Source organism: Pelobates fuscus, chromosome 2, assembly GCF_036172605.1.
Source record: "Pelobates fuscus isolate aPelFus1 chromosome 2, aPelFus1.pri, whole genome shotgun sequence".
Classification (NCBI taxonomy): domain Eukaryota; kingdom Metazoa; phylum Chordata; class Amphibia; order Anura; family Pelobatidae; genus Pelobates; species Pelobates fuscus.
Window position 1 is genome coordinate 427,868,935 of NC_086318.1, and position 9,955 is coordinate 427,878,889.

Sequence of the window (9,955 nt, forward strand, 5' to 3'; positions counted from 1 at the left end):
ACAGGCAGGAAGTGATTTTACTTCCCATTTCTCGGCCCTGCCTCTTCCCCTCACACATAGCACCGCATGGAGGAGACCGGGTAGTACAGGTGGATTGCACCCAGCTTTCACTCAGAATGAGGGGGTAACTTTCACTGCGATGGGCTGCAGGGGGCCCACACCCCATCGCTGGAATATGTGGGGAATTACAGCTCTGTGGCTAGGGAGATCTATGAACTCCTCAACCAGAGCATGCCTGTCCAGCATCAGGACCCCGGCCAACGAATGATCTGCCCGAGTGCTCAGTCCGTCTGCTCTGTTTAAATAAGATACATTGCTCTTATTCTAAATGACCTTTTTCGTTGTATAAGTCACCTAAAATTTCTCAGCGTTGTTCCACCCCTGGTGACACTCCCACTCACACCTCTAAAATTAAAGCATTCCTCTTTGTCCATTTGAAATGTTATGTTTCTTTATCTCTCATGTCTGTTGACGTCTCTTTCTCCCCACACACTCACCCCCAATCCTCGTAGTGGGCAGCCAGCATGATGATACAAGTTTGCCAACCTGGTGGTCTATCGAGCGAGGAGCGATTAAAGCCGACCTCTGACTTCACTGTAGTCAGTCCAATTCAATCCAGGCATGGCCAGAACAAGCAATACAAATGAGTAGAACAGAAGTATTGCTTTAGATATTCCATTCCCTCTGACTTTGTCAAATGGCAGAAAAAGACAAAATGTATAACCATTGATTAACAGGGAGCCAAATGGAGAAATCCAGTTCCAGGATATATTTGTGAATTTCTACAATTCATTTTATTTTTCATACCTCACAAAAAACAGATTTGCTAAATATAAGTGATAAGTAAACAGAATATAAAAAATTGAGATAAATGTAGGGGATGGGTGAACAGGATATGAGAATCATGGAGCGTCATAAAGTCACAGATCTCCTGCAAGTTGTACCTGGTCCCCATAGACCCCCACTCCCTGCTCGTTCTAACATTCTCTGCTGTAATACAGGGGTCACTACTGGAATATGGGTCATACTGCTCCCCAAAAGACTATTAGTGAGGACATAAGATGTACAGAGTGCCACTGAGATAACTGAACCTACCATGACCCCATTGTTACACCTACAGAGCTATGTAACACACCTGTAATAACCCGAAATTGTCATAACAGAATGTGATATGTGTGTAACCACAGTGACAGAATAGACACGGTGTCAACAGTATCAAGTATACAAATCTGTGAAATTATGAGATTACATTAGTTCATGATGCAACCTGTTTGTTTGTGCGTTGTTATATATATACAGTATATATATTACTGTTTCTCATGACACGACAGACACGTTATAATCTGCTTATCAGTTTATGTATCGCATTAGATAAACAGTGATGCTTTACAAGTAAGTAAGGGTAAATGATCGATTAACATGTGGGAGGCAGCAGGATTCTTCTATCCACTATGGAATATTGAGGTTTGAAGTAGCCACCTCATGACAAACTGAAATACTAGAAATGTATATCACACTGAAATTTTACAGTATACTTTACATGCAACTCGGTGAGATTAACCAAAAATAGCAAATCAATTGGCCCAATCAGAAATTACAACTATTACAATTATTTATATATATTGATATAGCACCAACATATTCTGCAGAGCTGCACAATGTGAAACAAGACAAACGTGATTCTAACAAAACATGAATGACAAATGGAAAGAGTAGGTGAAGAAGGCCCTGCCCAAGCGAGCTTACATTCCCTATCAAGTTTTTCAGACGTTTTCATAATTTTTGATAGACTTTTGTCAATCTTTGTTTTATTAAGGCATGTGCAATGGGGTACATAACGAAGAGAGGGAAATGCAAAAGTGACATACAAGTTAGGGTTTATACATCGTTTGTTACATTTCCTGGATAGCAATGCCCAATTTTTATTATTATGTCGATTAACGAAAACATCTTGTTCAGTAAAGTTAATAGTGATGTCGAGGAACGTCGCTTCAGTATCTATATAGTGCACAATTGGTTAACTTTGCAAGCAGGCAATAGTAGAGCATCGTAATTGCTGTGCTTTGCTAGAGTATAGAGATTCAAGAGCGAGCATAGACAGGCATATCAAGAGAAAAATAACATCAGGCTGTACATGCTGTCTAAAACGATTTAGCTTGAGATCAAATTACTGGTTGGGGTAAGTCGCTTTAACCCCTTAAGGACACATGACATGTGTGACATGTCATGATTCCCTTTTATTCCAGAAGTTTGGTCCTTAAGGGGTTAACCAAGCAGCTATGTGCATCCTACCTTTATATAGTTACATTCAGGCTGAGCATTACAAGCCAGGGCTGGCATGAGAAAACAAAATAAAATCCTGTCAAATGATTAGGTAGGTAAGCGAATAGGCAGGCATTACTGGGTTATATAGGTTTCAATATACAGTGGTAAAAACAGGTAAGTTAAACATTTGCCACCAGGCAGATCATGGCATAGTAGGTGAAATGAATATAAACTATTCCAGACAGTGTCATGACATGAGAAACAAATGCACATTTTTATATGGTATATCCTTCTGTTTGTGCCGTAGTATAACTTGCGTTACTAGTATATGCATGCTTAATACAATAAACTACATGCTGGATGTGATAAGAACAAAACTAGAAAGAAAAGAAAATATATATGACCTTGCTAGTACTATAGCCGCTTATACATGAATTAGTATTCACTGGTCGGGGAGGCTGTACCTCACTAGGTGTATGTCCAGACTAGTACATGTAGACTTTAGAGAGACATTCGATCTAGTATTAGTCATGTAGCCCCATGTAGCTAGAGCGCAGCTAAGCGGAAAAAGGCCTTGACAGGGGTTAGGAGGCGGGCTTAGGAGGAAGTAAGCGAGGGTTGGAATTATGGGTAAGTGGGATTGGCTATTTAAATGAGCAGCCATTTTAGGTGAGTCATTCTAACTTCCTACCTGGTCGAGTTTGTGTTCGCCTCGGTGTGCGCGGACTTTGCTTGGTCGGATTTCTTTGTCTCCTCTGCAGGAACAATGGACGACGTGGAGCGTTTGCTGGAAGGGATCAGGTCGGCAGCACGGCATCAAGGTGTGGACTGGCTACGGGCACAGCTTGGCCCTGCCCTGGCGGAGGCGGCGGATCGGGACGGCGATGGCGGGAGACCGGTTCGGGCCCGGAGGCCCCCGAGGAGGCTAAGCCCGGGCGCGGGGCCCGGTGCAGTGGTACCCGGTAGCAGTGGAGTTCCAGTTACGACCGGCAGCAGGCCCGGGAGCCGCGTGGTCGAGGCCTTGCCTCCCCGTGGGCGGACGGAGCCTCGGATGTGCACTAGGCGGCAAAGGGATATCGTGGACGGGGGCGCGGCTGCTAGCAGGTCGGAGGCGGCCGGGCGGCCCCCTGGTGCTTCGGGACCCACGGAGGGGAGGCCCAGGAGGGCTTCCCCCCCTTCGGACAGCGGAGACGATGAGGAGGCTGGATCCGGGAGACCGCATGGCAGGCATCAGGCAAGTGCAGAGGGCTCAGGTCGGGGCCCTCTTGGCGGGAAGGTTGTTCGGGGGAGCTCTGCCACTGGGGGGGGCAGGAGTAAGCCGGTTGGGGGTACACAGGCCTTAGTGGGAAAGGGGGAGGGCCCTGGGGCCCCGAAGAGAAAATGTGGCTCTAAAGGAGTAAGTTCTACGGGTGGTAGGGGTTCCCGGGAGGGGGCCAGGTCAGACAGAGGGTCTCCCGTAGGGGTGGTGGGTAGTTCGGGGCCATCGGGGTCTGGCAAGCAAGGGGTCAGAGGTAAGGGGGTGGGGGAGGGGGTTTCGGAGGTAGCTAGGCAAGGGCGTAGGGTAGGCCGGGAGTCGGGTCTTTCCGTAGTGGAGGGGCGCAGGGGGGGCCCGGGTTCCAGGAGTAGTAGTGACAGTCCCTCGCCCGTTAGATCTCTGGGGTCCCGGGATGCTCGGGGGCGGTCGGGTCGGCACTGCTCCCCCTCGGATAGCTCAGCAGGGGAAGGTGCGGCAGCCCCTCGGTATGGACGGCAGGGGCGGCTTGCTGGTAGAGACGGGAGGAGTCGTAGCCCCAGGGGTTCCCGGGTGCCACGTGGTGGTAGAGGTCAGCGGGAGGCTTCGGTGCAGAGCAGGCGCTCCCAGGGTCGGGACGGGAGGGGAGTGGATGTTCGTTACCCCCTACCCAGGACTTCTTCTCCTTGTCCTAGATTTCGGAGCCGTTCTGCTTCCTCACAGGCTGGGCACCGGGTGGGCTCCCCGGTCGGCGAGATGGCGGCGGAAGTTCCTCTTCCCGGACGTCAGGCGATCTGTACTGCAGCCCCCACCGCTCCGGTGTCGGGGGGCTTGGCCGGTGAGTCCAGTGGGTCACTACACTCTAGCGCACTAGTTACCACACTTCAGGCACTACTCCACTCATTGGGGGCGGGGGGTGACACTAGCGGCGTTGGTCAGGTGTGGGCTCCGGGTGCAGTGGCTTCAGGTTCTCGGATCCGGGATTCCGCGGGGCCTAGTTCGGGCGGGGATTTGGTGGTGCCGCAGGACGTAGGGGAGGTTGCGAGCGAAAGGGCTGAGTTGTCCGGGGGTATCCCCGACGCGGCTAGGCAGCACGCGTACGTATCTTTTGCGGGCCCACTGGGGGTCCATTTGAAACAGGACGTGAAGGATAAGATTTGGAAGGGCGAGTTCTGTGAGATTTTCTCCCTCCTCCCGTTAGAGGACTTCATTGACCTCAAGGAGGAGGATAAGAAGGATGAGAAAAAAGAGGAGGAGGAGAAGAGGAAGCGGTACCGCAAGATACCGAAGTCCTTCGGTAATTGGTTGCGGGCTTTTTGTGTGCTGGCTAGCGTGCTCGGCGAGAAATCGCCGGGGTTGTGCTCGTCTTTGTTCTGCTATTTGGATGGCATTTGGGAGGCGTACCGGACTTACGGGGGGTTGGCATGGTGGAGGTACGACGAGCAGTTTCGGCAGCGGCTGGCGGCTAACCCGGGTATGCGGTGGGACCAAATGGACCTGCCGCTCTGGATGAAGCTAATGATGGCGCAAAAAGCGCAGCCCTTTCAGAGCTCGGCCGGCGCCAGGGGGCAGTCCGCCTCGTCGGCCACCTTACAAAAGGGCTTATGCTGGCTCTATAACGAGGGCCAATGCAAATGGGGAGCCTCCTGTCGTTTCAAGCATGAGTGCTCCGGCTGCGGGGGAGCTCATGGGCTCAACCGCTGCTTTAAGAAGGGTAAGTCCGGAGGCGCCGGCGCGGCTGTCGCGCCGGGGGGAGGGGGTGCATCCGCTTCCCCTGGGCCTAACCCCAGTGAAGCTAAGCGCGATGGAGCCGTGGCTAGGCCGCTACGGTAACAGGGCGGACGCTGCGGTGCTCCTGGCGGGGTTTGCGGTGGGGTTCGTTATTCCGTTTCAGGAGCGACGAGGGGGTCAAGGGAGGCTGCGCAACCTGAAGTCTGTGGCGGACTTCCCGGATGTGGTTAGGGAAAAGCTGGGCAAAGAAGTCGGACTGGGCCGCATGGCAGGCCCATTTGTAGTGCCTCCGCTGGAGGGCCTGCGGGTTTCCCCACTTGGGGTGGTCCCCAAGAAGGAGCCGGGTAAATTTAGACTCATTCACCATCTCTCATACCCGAAAGGGGAGTCGGTGAATGACGGTATTCATAAGGAATTGTGCTCGGTGTCATATGCATCTTTCGACCGGGCGGTCGATTTGGTCCGGCGGGCCGGGCATGGGGCCCTGATGGCTAAGGTGGACATCGAGGCCGCGTTCCGGCTGCTACCGGTCCACCGGGACTGTCATCACCTGCTGGGGTGTTTCTTTGAAGGGGCCTACTTCGTGGACTTGTGTCTACCCATGGGCTGTTCCATTTCGTGCTCCTATTTTGAGAAATTCAGCACTTTTCTCGAATGGGTGATACGGGTGGAAGCGGGGAGTCGTCTTATTGTACATTATCTAGATGATTTTCTGTGTGTGGGACCGGCCGGTTCCCTGGATTGCCTGCGCCTGCTGCGGACGGTTGAGTGGGTGGCGGGCCAATTCGGGGTTCCGCTGGCGGCGGATAAGACCGAGGGCCCGACCACGTGTCTGAGTTTTCTAGGTCTGGAGATTGACTCTGGGAGGGGAGAATGTCGGCTGCCCCAGGATAAGCTGGCAAGGCTTCGGGGGGCGGTGGCTGCCGTTGCTGGGGCACGCAAGGTGACTCTGGTGCAGCTACAGTCTTTGATTGGGTTGCTCAATTTTGCGTGTCGGGTCATCCCGATGGGAAGGGTGTTTAGTCGCAGCTTGTCGGCCGCTACCGCGGGGGTTAGATCCCCGCACCATTTCGTACGGGTGTCGGCGGCCATGCGAGCGGACTTGGGCATCTGGGATGCCTTCTTGCGGGATTTTAATGGGACGGTGTTGTTCCGGCAGGAGGGCCAGTCGTCGGCCGAGCTGGAGCTTTTTACGGATGCTTCGGGCAGTATAGGCTTTGGGGCATATTTCGGGGGCTCCTGGTGTGCTGAGCGGTGGCCGGACTCTTGGGGTTCGAGCCCTCTTATGCGCAACTTGGCTTTCTTGGAGTTGTTCCCGTTGGTCGTTGCAGTAGCGTTATGGGGTGACAGGCTGCGTGATCGGAAAGTGGTATTTTTCTCGGATAACATGGCGGTGGTTCACGCGGTGAATCGCCATTCGGCGGCCTCAAAGCCGGTGGTTCAGCTGCTTAGGCGACTGGTATTGCTGTGTATGTCCCGAAATGTTGTTTTTCGCGCGCGCCATGTTCCCGGCTATTTGAATGAGGTGGCTGATGCTCTATCTCGTTTTCAGTGGTCCCGTTTCTGGCTGGCGGCGCCGGGGGCATCGAAGGAAGGGCTGGCTTGCCCGGACGAGATTTGGCAGCTGGGGGCGTCCTGCTTGGAGGACTCGTGAAGGCTTCTCTGGCACCGGCCACTTGGGCCTCGTACAGTAAGGTTTGGGGCTTGTGGGAACGGTCACTGGAGGGGTTGGTCATGGACAGCGAGGAGGCCCTGCGGGACGCTTTCTTGTGGTACACCTGTCAGTTGCTGACAAAAGGGCCGTCCCCTGCCGTGGTGGACAGATCCATGGCGGCTATGGCGTTTTGGTTTCGGTGGCATGGGAAGGAGGACTTTACCAAGACCTTCGTCATCAGGCAAGCCCTGAAGGGTTATCGCAAGGGGCGCAGGGCGCCGGATACCAGGCGCCCGGTGTCGGTGCGGCTGCTGGGGGACTTGGTGGGTATATTGCATGAGGTTTGTTTTGATGGGTTTGAGGCTTTACTGTTCAAAGTAGCGTTTGTTTTGGCGTTTTTTGGGGCATTCCGAGTAGGGGAATTGGTGAGTGCTAGTAAACTGGCGCAGGGGGGCCTGCAATTGTCGGGGGTCCGTATCCTGGATAGGAAGGTGGTGGTGCACCTTGGCAGGTCCAAAACGGACGTCCGCGGCGTGGGCCGGGACGTGACACTGGGGGCCTTGCCAGGCTCGGCTTTGTGCCCGGTGGCTGCTACGGTGGAGTATCTGGCGCGGAGGCCAGCGGTGGGGGGCTCCTTATTGGTGCATGCTGACGGATCGTCCCTTTCTCGGTTCCAGTTCACGAAAGTTTTTCGGTTGGGCTTGGGCAGGTTGGGGCTTCAAGCTGCACGATTTGGGACGCACTCGTTCCGTATTGGGGCGGCCACGGAGGCCGCACGGTTGGGATTGGGGGACGAGGTGGTGAAGAGGATCGGGAGGTGGGAATCGGTAAGATTCCGCTCCTATGTCCGGTTGGGTCTATTGGATTAATGGCAGGGGACTGTTTCGTATTTCAAAAAAAAAAAAAAAAAAATGTGTAGAACCATCAAATTCGAAAGGTTTTGTGTTATGATGTGAGGGGTAATGGCTATGTTGGGATGTTTCGCTGTGTTGGTTGGGGATGGGGTAGGGGTCTCTGTTGGACTTCCCTCATCATTTGTTTTCTCCCCCCAGGGCGTGTGGCGTGGATCGTGGGCCATTCGTTTATCTTCTGGGCCGAGAGGAGGGCCGCAGCTCGAGCGCAAGGCCAGCAGCTGGGTTTTCCGAGAGGCCAGTTGGCAGTTCGTTGGTTTGGGTATCGGGGTTTTTGCTGGGGGGATGTTTGTGGGAAACTGTTTGGGATGCTGGCAGCAGGGTACTCGCCAGACGTGCTGGTATTACATGTGGGGGGAAATGACCTGGGCCTTACGCCGCAGCGCCGGCTGGTGAAGTGGATGAAGCAGGACATTAATAAGTTAAGGGGCCTGCTTCCGGGGGTAATGTTGGTCTGGTCTGAGATTGTCCCGCGGCGCCGGTGGCGGCACGCTCGGGACCCGGGGGCTATGGAGAGGTGCAGGAAGAAGGTGAATAGCTTGATGGCAAGCTTTGTGCGGAAAGTAGGGGGTGTAGTGGTACGGCACCTGGAGTTGGAGGAAGGGTTGCCAGGATACTACCGCTCGGATGGTGTTCACCTCTCGGATGTGGGTTTGGACCTGCTCAACTTGGGTTGGCAGGATGGTATAAGGATGGCTCTGTTTCTTCGGGGTGGCGGAGCTCAGACAGCTTAAGGGGTCAAGGTCTGAGCTTGTGGCGGGACGGGGAGCTGAAGGAGAGGAAATAGGCTCCCCTGGATGAACGTGAGGTGGAATAAACAGATTGTGGTCATCGGTGGTTGAGAGGTTTCGAGTCCTGGAGGTGGCTCAGAACCTGGTGGGGCAGGGGTATCCGGGTATACCCCTGCCGTGGTTAATGGTGGTTGGCACTTTGATATAAAGTTGGTGTATGTTATAATTATGTATATATGTGTTATTATATGGGGGTCATTGCCTTTTGTATGGTAGCCGAAGGAACAGGATGCGAGGGGGCGGAGTATGGGGGGCAATGACCCATGTTTACCTGTTAATTTATTATTGATATTATTATTATTATTATTATTATTATTATTATAATTATTGGTTAATAAAGCTGTGGACAAATTTCCCCATACTACTTAGTGTCTGTGTATTATTGGGTTAGGTTATGGGGGTGGTTTGTCCTGGATTCCGACTGCCCAAATGGCGACTATAGACCTGTCATGTAGCCCCATGTAGCTAGAGCGCAGCTAAGCGGAAAAAGGCCTTGACAGGGGTTAGGAGGCGGGCTTAGGAGGAAGTAAGCGAGGGTTGGAATTATGGGTAAGTGGGATTGGCTATTTAAATGAGCAGCCATTTTAGGTGAGTCATTCTAACTTCCTACCTGGTCGAGTTTGTCCCACCCACCCTCCCTTTGTTTGTTTTGTGTTTATTTAACCCGTTTCTTTCACAGCGGCGGGACGGGGAGCTGAAGGAGAGGAAATAGGCTCCCCTGGATGAACGTGAGGTGGAATAAACAGATTGTGGTCATCGGTGGTTGAGAGGTTTCGAGTCCTGGAGGTGGCTCAGAACCTGGTGGGGCAGGGGTATCCGGGTATACCCCTGCCGTGGTTAATGGTGGTTGGCACTTTGATATAAAGTTGGTGTATGTTATAATTATGTATATATGTGTTATTATATGGGGGTCATTGCCTTTTGTATGGTAGCCGAAGGAACAGGATGCGAGGGGGCGGAGTATGGGGGGCAATGACCCATGTTTACCTGTTAATTTATTATCGATATTATTATTATTATTATTATTATTATTATAATTATTGGTTAATAAAGCTGTGGACAAATTTCCCCATACTACTTAGTGTCTGTGTATTATTGGGTTAGGTTATGGGGGTGGTTTGTCCTGGATTCCGACTGCCCAAATGGCGACTATAGACCTGTCATGTCACTTGAAAACTACGTGGAGGTCTCAGTTCTTGGCCGCCGGGGCTTCGAGAGTGATTGCAGGTTAGGTGAGGCTTAAACTACAACATGTGTGGCTACAATAAACCTTAAAAGACATATCATCAGCAGTTGGTTCCTCTCCTTATGTAAGTGTGTAAGCTTAGCCTATGTGTGAAGATGAGGTGGACAGAGGAGGGGTAAAGGAGCG